Raw genomic sequence first — 10,763 nt, 5'->3', positions numbered from 1 at the left:
GACAACATGAAAGGCAAATATAGGGAGATGAACATGATGGACACAATCCCAACAGAAGAAATGTTTCGTTTGCCCCGATTGCAGTGTTTCGGCATTAGTACAAAAAAAGGTGAGAAGAGATTGTAATTAAGCACACAGAAATAGTGACCCAATAATTATTCTAGCACATTAAGAACAACACAGATATCCACATCAAAGACACGTTTACCTCAAGTCATGTAGACGGGCAGCAGCACGTGGATACACAAATCTCATCCAAAAAGGGCATGTAATACTCCAGTTCCCTACAGGAAAATAGAGTGTAAACAACAGACGATATACGACTTCGTATACAAGGCGCTCACCAGAAGGAAAAAAAGAAGCCACACCAGCACAAGGTGCTCACCGGAAGGAAAAAAGAAGAAGCCGCACTGGCACTCACCGAGACGACGCTTGCCAAGCCACAACCAACAAGTTGCACCTGTTGGTGCCTCGACAGACACCATCCTCCACCACCCGAGGCCGCTGCTGCCGCCATCACCCGCCTTGATAAATAGTACCAGCAAGCAATCTTACAGTGGTGCATTCATTAAGTTATATGACAATCTGCGTGGACAACTGAAGCAAGTGAGTTGCTAAGAATATTTGATTACGCAGCATCTGTTTTGTCTGTTAGAACATGTAGCTCATATGAGGGGGTGGATCCGGAGATGTGACAGGGGACCAAAACTCACATAGGTTGGTGATTCCACCAGAGACCGTGGAGATGGAGAAGCAGGAGCTGTCCAGAGATGAGAACCCTTCCACCAGCTCCTTGCAGAAATCTCTGGAGAAAGAATTAGAAAACAAAATGGTAAACGGCAAAATTTATCAGGCTAGGATTTTCACCAAATAGTACCAGCTCATAAGAGTGCGAAGCAGGCAAAATTTTTAGACTCGGTCCTCTATATGTCGTATAGATGTCTATTTGGATGATCTCCTGGAGATGCTCTAAGAATACCATGTATGCTTGGATAGGAAACTATTCAATGCCTAGGTAAGAAATTCTAGGGAAAAGTTCAAAGCACAATCAAGGGGAAAGAAAATCAAGTTCTTCGTTGCTACATATTGCACCATTTTATGGAACTGTATTTTAGAATATTACTTTTCAGATCAGGCACCATATTGCACTGCAACAATCATAATTCTCTGTTTGAATACTGCATCCAAATTTTAGTAACGAAGAGCAATAATTTTCAACATGTGAGCATCATTAGGCAAGAAACCCAGTTAACAAATATTTATTTCAACTCTTATTTATCTCAATCACTCATGTTTATTTCAGAACCCAGTTAACAAATAAGCTATGACTAAACCGAAATTAACAATAAATTTCCGCAGTCACAAAACCGTGCATCTTCCTCAAATCACACAAGGAAATATTCATTTGCAAGAGCACAAAACTTAGCATTGATTCAAGATGGAAAACCATGCATCTTTCTCAAATCACGCCTGTGATAAACAACCATGTCAAGATGTACCTGCCATTTTGATTCAAAATTCTCATGTTTTGTCAGAAATGTCTGAATTCAGCAACGCCAAGAAAATCCAGAGTCATGTTGATGTTAATGTCTGAATTCAGCAACGCCAAGAAAATCCAGAGTCATGTTTGTGCCCAACTTATTGCTGGAGCCGAAGTCGCTTTTGCCCTTGTGCTTTCAAGGCATCCTTCTGCGAATTTGATGGCTATTGCAAATGTCGATGGAAATGTAGGACATCTTTTTGCTAAACCAAAATAAGCAATGACTAAACCGAAATAAGCAATGACTAAACCGAAATTAACAATAAATTTCCGCAGTCACAAAACCGTGCATCTTCCTCAAATCACACAAGGAAATATTCATTTGCAAGAGCACAAAACTTAGCATTGATTCAAGATGGAAAACCATGCATCTTTCTCAAATCACGCCTGTGATAAACAACCATGTCAAGATGTACCTGCCATTTTGATTCAAGATGTACATGCCAAGCTACGTACATCCCACTGCCAAAACCAAAATCTCAGCCACAAATGGACCCGGAATCGTTAATTACAACTTCCACACAGGGTAAACTGTGACAAATAACTATTCTGCAAACAACATTTTTTACTACTGTGGTAAACCATAGAAGATAATGCATGAAACATCACGAGATATTTAAGTTTGTGCTAAATAAGAGAGAACACTACAGTTTAGAGAATACCACATGCACAAACATGGAATACCTTTTATAGAGCATGGCAAGGACATATACCATCTTGTTTATAGAAGGTCTGCCAGCAAAAATACTATCTGAAGATCAACAAGTAAAATCAAAAGGGACAGTACATATGATAAGCTACCAAGCAAGATCATCTATCTTGTCTAACTGAACACCATTCCATCTAGCCTGGGTAGTGCAAAAAAATCTGAAACTCGTATATTAGCAGCCTTAGGATAAAATTACAGAGCATATGGCCATATAATTCTGAAACTCATACCAGTTTACATCTTCTCTGAAATTTAACAACCTCACAAGATCTGATTCCTGAACACTATAACTCGACTGGCTACAAAATCCTGTCGAATCCGGTCGATCTCGAGTGGAATCTCAAGCGCACGCCGCCCTGCGCTGGTGACAGTAACAGCTTGCCCAAGGCTGCAGGCAGCGCTGAAGCGGCCCATCCACGCGTCTGTCTCGTGTCCAAGGAGTACGTCCTGAGTCGCATCTTCTCATCTATGGAACTAAAAAACGGAAACATCTAACAACCTTAGATGCATGCCACATATCAGCCATTTTATTTTGTACTCAGGTTCCTTATATGTCAAATACACTGTAATAAATACCGTCAGGTAACTTTTGCTGAAGAAATATCACTTCATGCACAAGTTAGGTATGAAGTGTAATATATATAACACTGACAGATATACATACTTTCGAGACACGACGGAGGCTGGGGTCAAGGGGAAAAGTGAGGGCCCAGCTAGAACAAAATGATAAGTATGACTAAAAGCATAACGAGCATAGTGTCTCGAAATAGATGTAATAAAAGAGATGTAATAAAAAATATTAATGCCTATGCAAGCAATCCTACAAAAACTATCGAATTAAAATTAGAAATCTAAACATGTGCACTGGCTTTATCTTGCAAAATAGACCATCAAGCTAATACCCTACTTTGCTGTACAGTAAGCAACTCCCACCTAATTTGAGGGCAGCTACCCAACTGCTTCGGACCCGCTCCACGAAAATTAAATTGCAGTACAACAGATGCAGAAATATCAAATCAAAGTTTAGGGAGGATGATTACAAGAGACTGGCCATACAATTCACGCTCCTTTCCAACCTCCCCAGCTATTGCAGCAATAAGTGACCTGAAAAACTGAGGATGAAATGACCTGTATATACCTCTAAGAATGCGGAATAAAAAGTAGAGCATATGACAATACCAAGGAGAGAGGGAAAACAAATGTGAGTAGGATAAGTATACCTACGCCACGGTCATAACCGTCACTGAGGCAGCCTGATCAAACATGTGATGGACATGTTGTATGCTGCAAACCCACAATACAAAATGTCATAACTCCAGAAAATAAATCCTCCACAAGACCATAATTAACCAAAAGCATTCACAAATGGCCGGATATTCTATCAAATTAATCAAATATAACCAAGAAGGGTTCACGAATGGAGAGGCATACACACACAATTGTCGACAGTCGCAACCACCGGCACCTGTGCGGAGAAGCACCACTGCGGCAACCAGGACAATGACTGTGATGCTGAAATCTGGTGTACTGACCCTATCTCCTGCAGCTACAATCCTCACAAAAGACCTGCCTCCGCTAGAACAAACGGGACAACCTGAAAGGCAAATATAGGGAGATGAACATGATGGACACAATCCCAACAGAAGAAATGTTTCGTTTGCCCCGGTTGCAGTGTTTCGGCATTAGTACAAAAAAAGGTGAGAAGAGATTGTAATTAAGCACACAGAAATAGTGACCCAATAATTATTCTAGCACATTAAGAACAACACAGATATCCACATCAAAGACACGTTTACCTCAAGTCATGTAGATGGGCAGCAGCACGTGGATACACAAATCTCATCCAAAAAGGGCATGTAATACTCCAGTGCCCTACAGGAAAATAGAGTCTAAACAACAGACGATATACGACTTCGTATACAAGGCGCTCACCAGAATGAAAAAAGAAGCCACACCAGCACAAGGTGCTCACCGGAAGGAAAAAAGAAGAAGCCGCACTGGCACTCACCGAGACGACGCTTGCCAAGCCACAACCAACAAGCTGCACCTGTTGGTGCCTCGACAGACACCATCCTCCACCACCCGAGGCCGCTGCTGCCGCCATCACCCGCCTTGATAAATAGTACCAGCAAGCAATCTTACAGTGGTGCATTCATTATGTTATATGACAATCTGCGTGGACAACTGAAGCAAGTGAGTTGCTAAGAATGTTTGATTACGCAGCATCTGTTTTGTCTGTTAGAACATGTAGCTCATATGAGGGGGTGGATCCGGAGATGTGACAGGGGACCAAAACTCACATAGCTTGGTGATGCCACCAGAGACCGTGGAGATGGAGAAGCAGGAGCTGTCCAGAGACGAGCACCCTTCCACCAGCTCCTTGCAGAAATCTCTGGAGAAAGAATTAGAAAACAAAATATTAAACGGCAAAATTTATCAGGCTAGGCTTTTCACCAAACACTACCAGCTCATAAGAGTGTGAAGCAGGCAAAAATTTTAGACTCGGTCCTCTATATGTCATATAGATGTCCATTTGGATGATCTCCTGGAGATGCTCTAACAATACCATGTATGCTTGGATAGGAAACTATTTAATGCCTAGGTAAGAAATTCTAGGGAAAAGTTCAAAGCACAATCAAGGGGAAAGAAAATCAAGTTCTTCGTTGCTACATATTGCACCATTTTTATGGAACTGTATTTTAGAATATTACTTTTCAGATCAGGCACCATATTGCACTGCAACACTCATAATTCTCTGTTTGAATACTGCATCCAAATTTCAGTAACGAAGAGCAATAATTTTCAACATGTGAGCATCATTAGGCAAGAAACCCAGTTAACAAATATTTATTTCAACTCTTATTTATCTCAATCACTCATGTTTATTTCAGAACCCAGTTAACAAATACCTATTTCATTAGGCAAGCAACCTGGTTAATTCATTGCGCACTGCTATACCTGTGGGGTAGTAGTTGGATGGTTTTCCAATCTCTAGCGACATTTCAAAATGTGAAATAGGACCAAACAATGTACTGTGTTACATGTTTTCTTTTTGGCATGAACAAACCCTTTAATTCTGCAGATAAAGCATCCCCTCAACGGAGACAATCCAATTGGCTAAATAAATGTATGAAAGAAGGGAGTGCAAAATTGAAGGCATCTGTGCAATTCGCTACCATTTCTGAACTCTCTGCTCTAACTCTAAAACCCCACACCCATGAAAAAAGCAAACCAAGATATCAACCAAAACTGCAAATGGCATAAGCCCAAATGCATAGCGTCCACAAATAACTCTTGATGCCAAAGCAAAAAAAAACACAGTATCGATATTGCCTGATCTGTAACAAAGGAAGTAAGCTTGCCAAGAAATTCAAAAACATATTAATGCCAAAGATCACACTATGGCATCTTATTGTTTGACTTAAATATACAAAAACAACAGAATCATTAGAACTCCCTTGGTTATAAAATATAGCTTGTAGCTGTATCTTGTATGGAAGCATTCTCACCTCAAATGGAGCAAGGGAAAACCATCACAGTTCACATCAAACGTAGAGCTGCCCAAGAAGGTAATTGCAATACAGCAACTATAACATGTACACGAGTAGGTGTTTCAGTCAGCCGTCTATCAGTTAGCTTCAGTTCTTTACATTACACGAGTAGGTGTTTCTTAACATCGTGATCATGTTCAACAAGAATCGCAAAACACATATCCAGATGCAAAACAAAAAAAGAATTGACAATTTCAAGATATTGTGCGAGCTCAAGGGCTACACTATTACGATATGAGGAATTTATATGCATGGCTTATGTTGAAATCAAAAAATATGCCAAAAAAAGACAAACCTGAGTTGAGGGAGGATGAGAACCATATACTGTGGTTATTTATTTGCAGTTCTTCCCCAACCTTCGAGGATTCCATGGCCCAACGGGAGGGCGCACATATTTGAGAAATAGCATATGGAGTTGGATAGAGTACATGCGGGTACGGGAAGGAAGACGACACAAAACAAGCATCATGGCTGCCTCTGTCTGCCGGCACCGCAAGAGCCTGGTCCCAGCCATCATTGACCCATCTAGACGAGCCAGATGTGCAAAAAGAAATCACTGCATCCAACGGTTGCTGTGAAAAGTGGGGCTGGAAAAAGTACTGTCGCATGGGATTGGACGAGCAGGATTGGTTTGCCCCTTTCAGATCATTTATAGGAAGAAATAATGCTCCTTTCAAACCATGTCACTTGGCACCTAGATAGAAGCCATATTCAGTAAGGGAACATCATCATCATTCATCACTCTCACCACTGAACCCAGTGATTTATCACTAATTTAAATACAAGATAACCATATTAAAAGTGTCATATAAATGACCTCTCATATATTCTAGATAACCTTTGACAGTTTATAGTTGACAACAAGCCTATCAGCAACAGGTAGACAAATTTAGGAACTCACTACAGAGTTGCATAAAAAAATGCTTGTCATTTTAGGAGCCAACTGTTTGAGAAAATAAATATGGACTTTTGATTAAACGATCCAAGTAATTCGGCCATAAACCTCTGAGATTATAGCTTCCATTGGCCTCTTTTAGATGTTAAAAAAGCGACTACAACATCATCAATATTCTTAAAATATGCCATTTGGATGACCAATATTTCAGTCAAGCAAGAACAGGGATGTGACTACAAAACCATTGAACCATAGCATATGACAAGAGAGAGAGATAGAGAGAGAGAGACCATACATAGGGGGAGAAGGATCGAGAGAAGCTCACCCTGGCTTCAGGAAACTTGTTGTACATCAATGCAGAAGTCTCTCCCCAAGTTGCAGCAGTCGTCATGAACACCGCTCTGGCAGCCTGTCCCGACAGGTGCGTTGCGCGCCATGCTCGCTGTTTTCTGGCATCACTTGACCTCTTCTTTCCTAGACCTGCGCACATTGTGTTCAAACAATCAATTAGCAATTGAAAATCATAGTGCTTAACTATAGAAAACCTGAGCGCTAGAGGATGCAACACACAAATAGAGAGTACTTTATAGTGAATTAAATATTTGATTACATCTATAGATAAAATAGTTAGTAGCACATTAAGTAAAAAATGAGCACAGTGAACTCAGGATCAACAAATAAGTTATTTTCTCATAAATACAATGGCAATTTTCAACAGGCATCCATGGATTAACAGATTTAGCAAGGCCGTGTAGGATAGATGGACAAGCGCTACATTGTTTTTCTTAATTAATTCCCCCAAACCATCAACATTTGATTTTCTTGACGCGAGCATGCAAGATCCAAGAACCAGGCAGAAAACGCAGACATTTGAGGACCCCAAACTTGAAGACTCTGAACCATAAAAAAGAAAGATGGAAGCTAGCTCTAAGAGAACATAAGCATTCACCTCAAATGGGAAAAATATGGAATCCTGACAAACTGTCAGCAATTAGAGATGGGACTACACATACATGGTTTAGCTTAAATATCAAGCACAAGTGTGCTACATTTGTTTTCCATGTCCCCGAAACCATCAAAACCCGGCGCTGACGCGTGTTGACTCAAGCAAGTATCTAAACAATATATCAAGATCAGTTGAAAAAATCGAAGTCTATGAGTAGTGAAAATGAATCATAGAATCACAGTATTGACAAACTAACCAAATTCTTAATATTGCCTCATTAGATAAGTGTAATAAGCCAAGGGAGAGTTACGCCTTATAACCTGTGTACATAAACAAACAAGTTTATAACTAAAAAAACCTAAAGAGCAAGCTCAGCCTCAAGTGACCAAAGCTAACATTATTCATTAACGTGGCTGATGGGTTCACTTTATAAGGAGGGAAACTTTAGCACAAGAGAAACTCTGTAGAAGATGGTATAGCGTACCCATGAAGTTGCTTCTTCATCTTCTCGATGTACTTTTGACATTGGTTTCTGGAGCTTGAGAGAACAGCTCCTCTTGCTTTCTCTTGCTTCTCTCTCTTTCGCCTGTAATTCACAAATTCTTTGCTTTCATCACCCATTGTTTCTTCCCACTGCAAAGTTGCACATACAGGTTATTTAGCTCAAGAATAGCACACCATATAACTTAATCTGCAACTAAGCAAGAAACTAACTACCCAAATGGAATTACATACGGACCTCTTTTGACCTATAAGCAGCAACATCAATAATCTCCTTGAGATAAGGAGATTTTGTTGTCATACTTGCTAGTGCCTTTCTCTCATCCATAATAACTTCTGAAGTTTTGGAGGACGGTGGATACCATAATTACCCTGAAGCCAAGCAGTTCAACATCAAACAAAATTAATTTGTATAAACTGAACATGACAAACTAATTGTGGAATGACCATTACTGATATGAAACATATGTAACATAATCAGGCTGCTGGCGTGCGCACTCCTTGCCGCGTCAAGTCACCCCATCGCTCAAGGCGCTGCTGGCCACTGCCGCTTCCGCATCTAGTGGCCGCCATCGCTCGCAGCGCGCTCCCCACCGCTGCCGCGCCGCCTCCTCCCGCCCGACCAACATGCATACAAAAGCTAGAAATTTTGGTCCACTTGTTTTGTTCACAAGGAGATCGAGAGCATACACAAAAAGCAAGATGAACCCATAAATTTTTGAAGCACTAAGAGATCAAACAGTCGTTCTAACACGAAGCGAACAAAATCGTGATATTGTGATTTACTTATTTAACAAGGCTTATGATTTTGATCACACATCTATGAAGCAAAACCAGCAGAAGAGCTGCAAGAACAAAGAAAGATACCAGTTTCGTTTTATTGTTTCTTAGACTGAGCTAAAATACATCAGAATCTACATCTCAGTAGCTTTTAGCTATGAACTGTGCATTGTGATGCCACGCCAGTGAGAGCTCCAGTCTGACTCTACTATTTCCCTGTGAGTTCATATTACTTACCCATGTGCATAGCACTATCTTTCCCCCACCTGCAAATCAAATCACTCTAGACCCGAACAGCCCCACCGTAGGCTTCAAAAAATTCGGTTCTTTCAGAGGAGGGGGAAGAGAGCACATACCTAAGCCTGTAGGCTGTAGCAAAAGGGCGCCACAAGCTCCGGCTTCTTCATGGATTCTAGTGAAGCAGTCACCACCTCCTGGCCGTCCTCCCCATCTGCCATGTGCTGTTGAAGACCAGGAGGAGAGAGAGAGAGCAGGAGAGCCGGATCTTGGCCGGAATGGACGTGAGAAGACGAGGTGGATGGGGTGACCTGGGACAGGAGAGATGAGAGAGAGGAAGGGACAGAGAGAGGAGTGAGAGGCAAACCTCGTCCTGCCGCCTGCCGGCCGTCCGGCTCCAACATCCCTTTGATCAGGCTGCTGGCGCGCGCCCGAGCGCGCACTCCTTGCCGCTGCTCTGCCGCGTCGAGTCACCCCCATCGCTCGGGGCGCTGCCGGCCACTACCACGTCCAGCTGCCGCCGTCGCTCGCAGCGCGCTCCCCACCGCTGCCGCGCTACCTCCTCCCGCCCGACCTCGGCCCAGTCGGCCAGGCGCCCCTCCTCCTTCACGTCTGCCGCGGCCAGCACAGCCGCCGCTGCCTTGACCTCAACCTGTCGCGCTTCACGCGGCCAATATGGAGAGAGATAAAAGAGATGACATGCCGCCGCCCGTTCTTGCCCTGCTTGCTGCTGACCTGTTCCATTCCGGCCGCCGCCACCGTCGAGGCTCCCGTAGCCAGGAGGCATCTGGTTAGGGTGGAGAGAGGGGGCGGGGATTGGGGGAGGAGAGGGCCAATCTCGATCTAGGGTTTTCACCTCTCCACAGACCAACAAATGAAACGAGCGACGCAGACGATGGCTGCCTCCGACTGCTGGACCCTGCACACAGATGGTCCCACATGTCATAGACCTGCTTGGAAGACAAAGGAGTGAGGAAAAAATTACCAGAACCGACGGCTGAGGTGAAAAGCGGGATTAGGAATTTACTGTGCCAGTGAAATGGACGACCAGGATTGATGTGCCCCTTTTGGATGGCCTGGTTGGCCGGGTAGTCTTGGAGCTTTTATAGGAGGAATGCAGGGATGAACCACCGGGGCATCCCCAAGTTTAGAGCTTTCACTCTTCTTGATCATATTGTATCATCCTCCTCTCTTGACCCTTCAAAACTTCCTCCACACCAAACTCAAAGCAAACTCATTAGAGGGTTAGTGCATAATCAAAAATTTACATGTTCAGAGGTGACACAATCATTCTTAATACTTCTGGACATTTCTCAAAGCTTCTGAAAGTTAATGGAACAAAGAAATCCATTCAACATAGCAAAACCGGCAATGTGAAATAAAAGGCAGAATCTGTCAAAACAGAACAGTCCGTAAAGACAAATTTTTAAGAGGCACCAGACTTGCTCAAATGAAAATGCTCAAATTGAATGAAAGTTGCGTACATATCTGAGGATCACTCACGTAAATTGGCATAATTTTCTGAGTTACCTACAGAGAATTAAGCCCAGATTCGTGACAGCAAAGAAATCTGTTTTTGCGCAGTAATCCAAATCTAGTATGAA

General features: G+C 42.4%; 2 long non-coding RNA genes across 3 annotated transcripts; both read right to left on the bottom strand.

The window, feature by feature from the left end:
• Positions 1-2,430: 2,430 nt before the first annotated feature.
• LOC127342046 (uncharacterized) lies at positions 2,431-6,555 on the bottom strand. Of its 2 annotated transcripts, XR_007876168.2 has the most exons (8): positions 6,096-6,555; positions 4,550-4,641; positions 4,222-4,421; positions 4,046-4,121; positions 3,681-3,843; positions 3,470-3,533; positions 3,290-3,353; positions 2,431-2,723 (listed from the first exon to the last, which is right to left on the bottom strand). It is a non-coding gene; the product is annotated as an uncharacterized lncRNA (long non-coding RNA). The 2 variants fall into 2 exon arrangements; XR_007876167.2 differs by lacking the exon at positions 2,431-2,723 and having other exon boundaries at positions 2,931-3,353.
• A 219-nt stretch (positions 6,556-6,774) lies between these two features.
• On the bottom strand, positions 6,775-9,793 carry LOC127342047 (uncharacterized). The gene is made up of 6 exons (XR_011754064.1): positions 8,616-9,793; positions 8,381-8,514; positions 8,126-8,274; positions 7,898-7,961; positions 7,709-7,810; positions 6,775-7,175 (listed from the first exon to the last, which is right to left on the bottom strand). It is a non-coding gene; the product is annotated as an uncharacterized lncRNA (long non-coding RNA).
• Between the last annotated feature and the right edge of the window lie 970 nt (positions 9,794-10,763).

This window comes from Lolium perenne, chromosome 3, assembly GCF_019359855.2.
Source record: "Lolium perenne isolate Kyuss_39 chromosome 3, Kyuss_2.0, whole genome shotgun sequence".
In the NCBI taxonomy this organism is placed as follows: Eukaryota; Viridiplantae; Streptophyta; class Magnoliopsida; order Poales; family Poaceae; genus Lolium; species Lolium perenne.
This window is presented reverse-complemented; position numbering and strand designations above follow the sequence as displayed.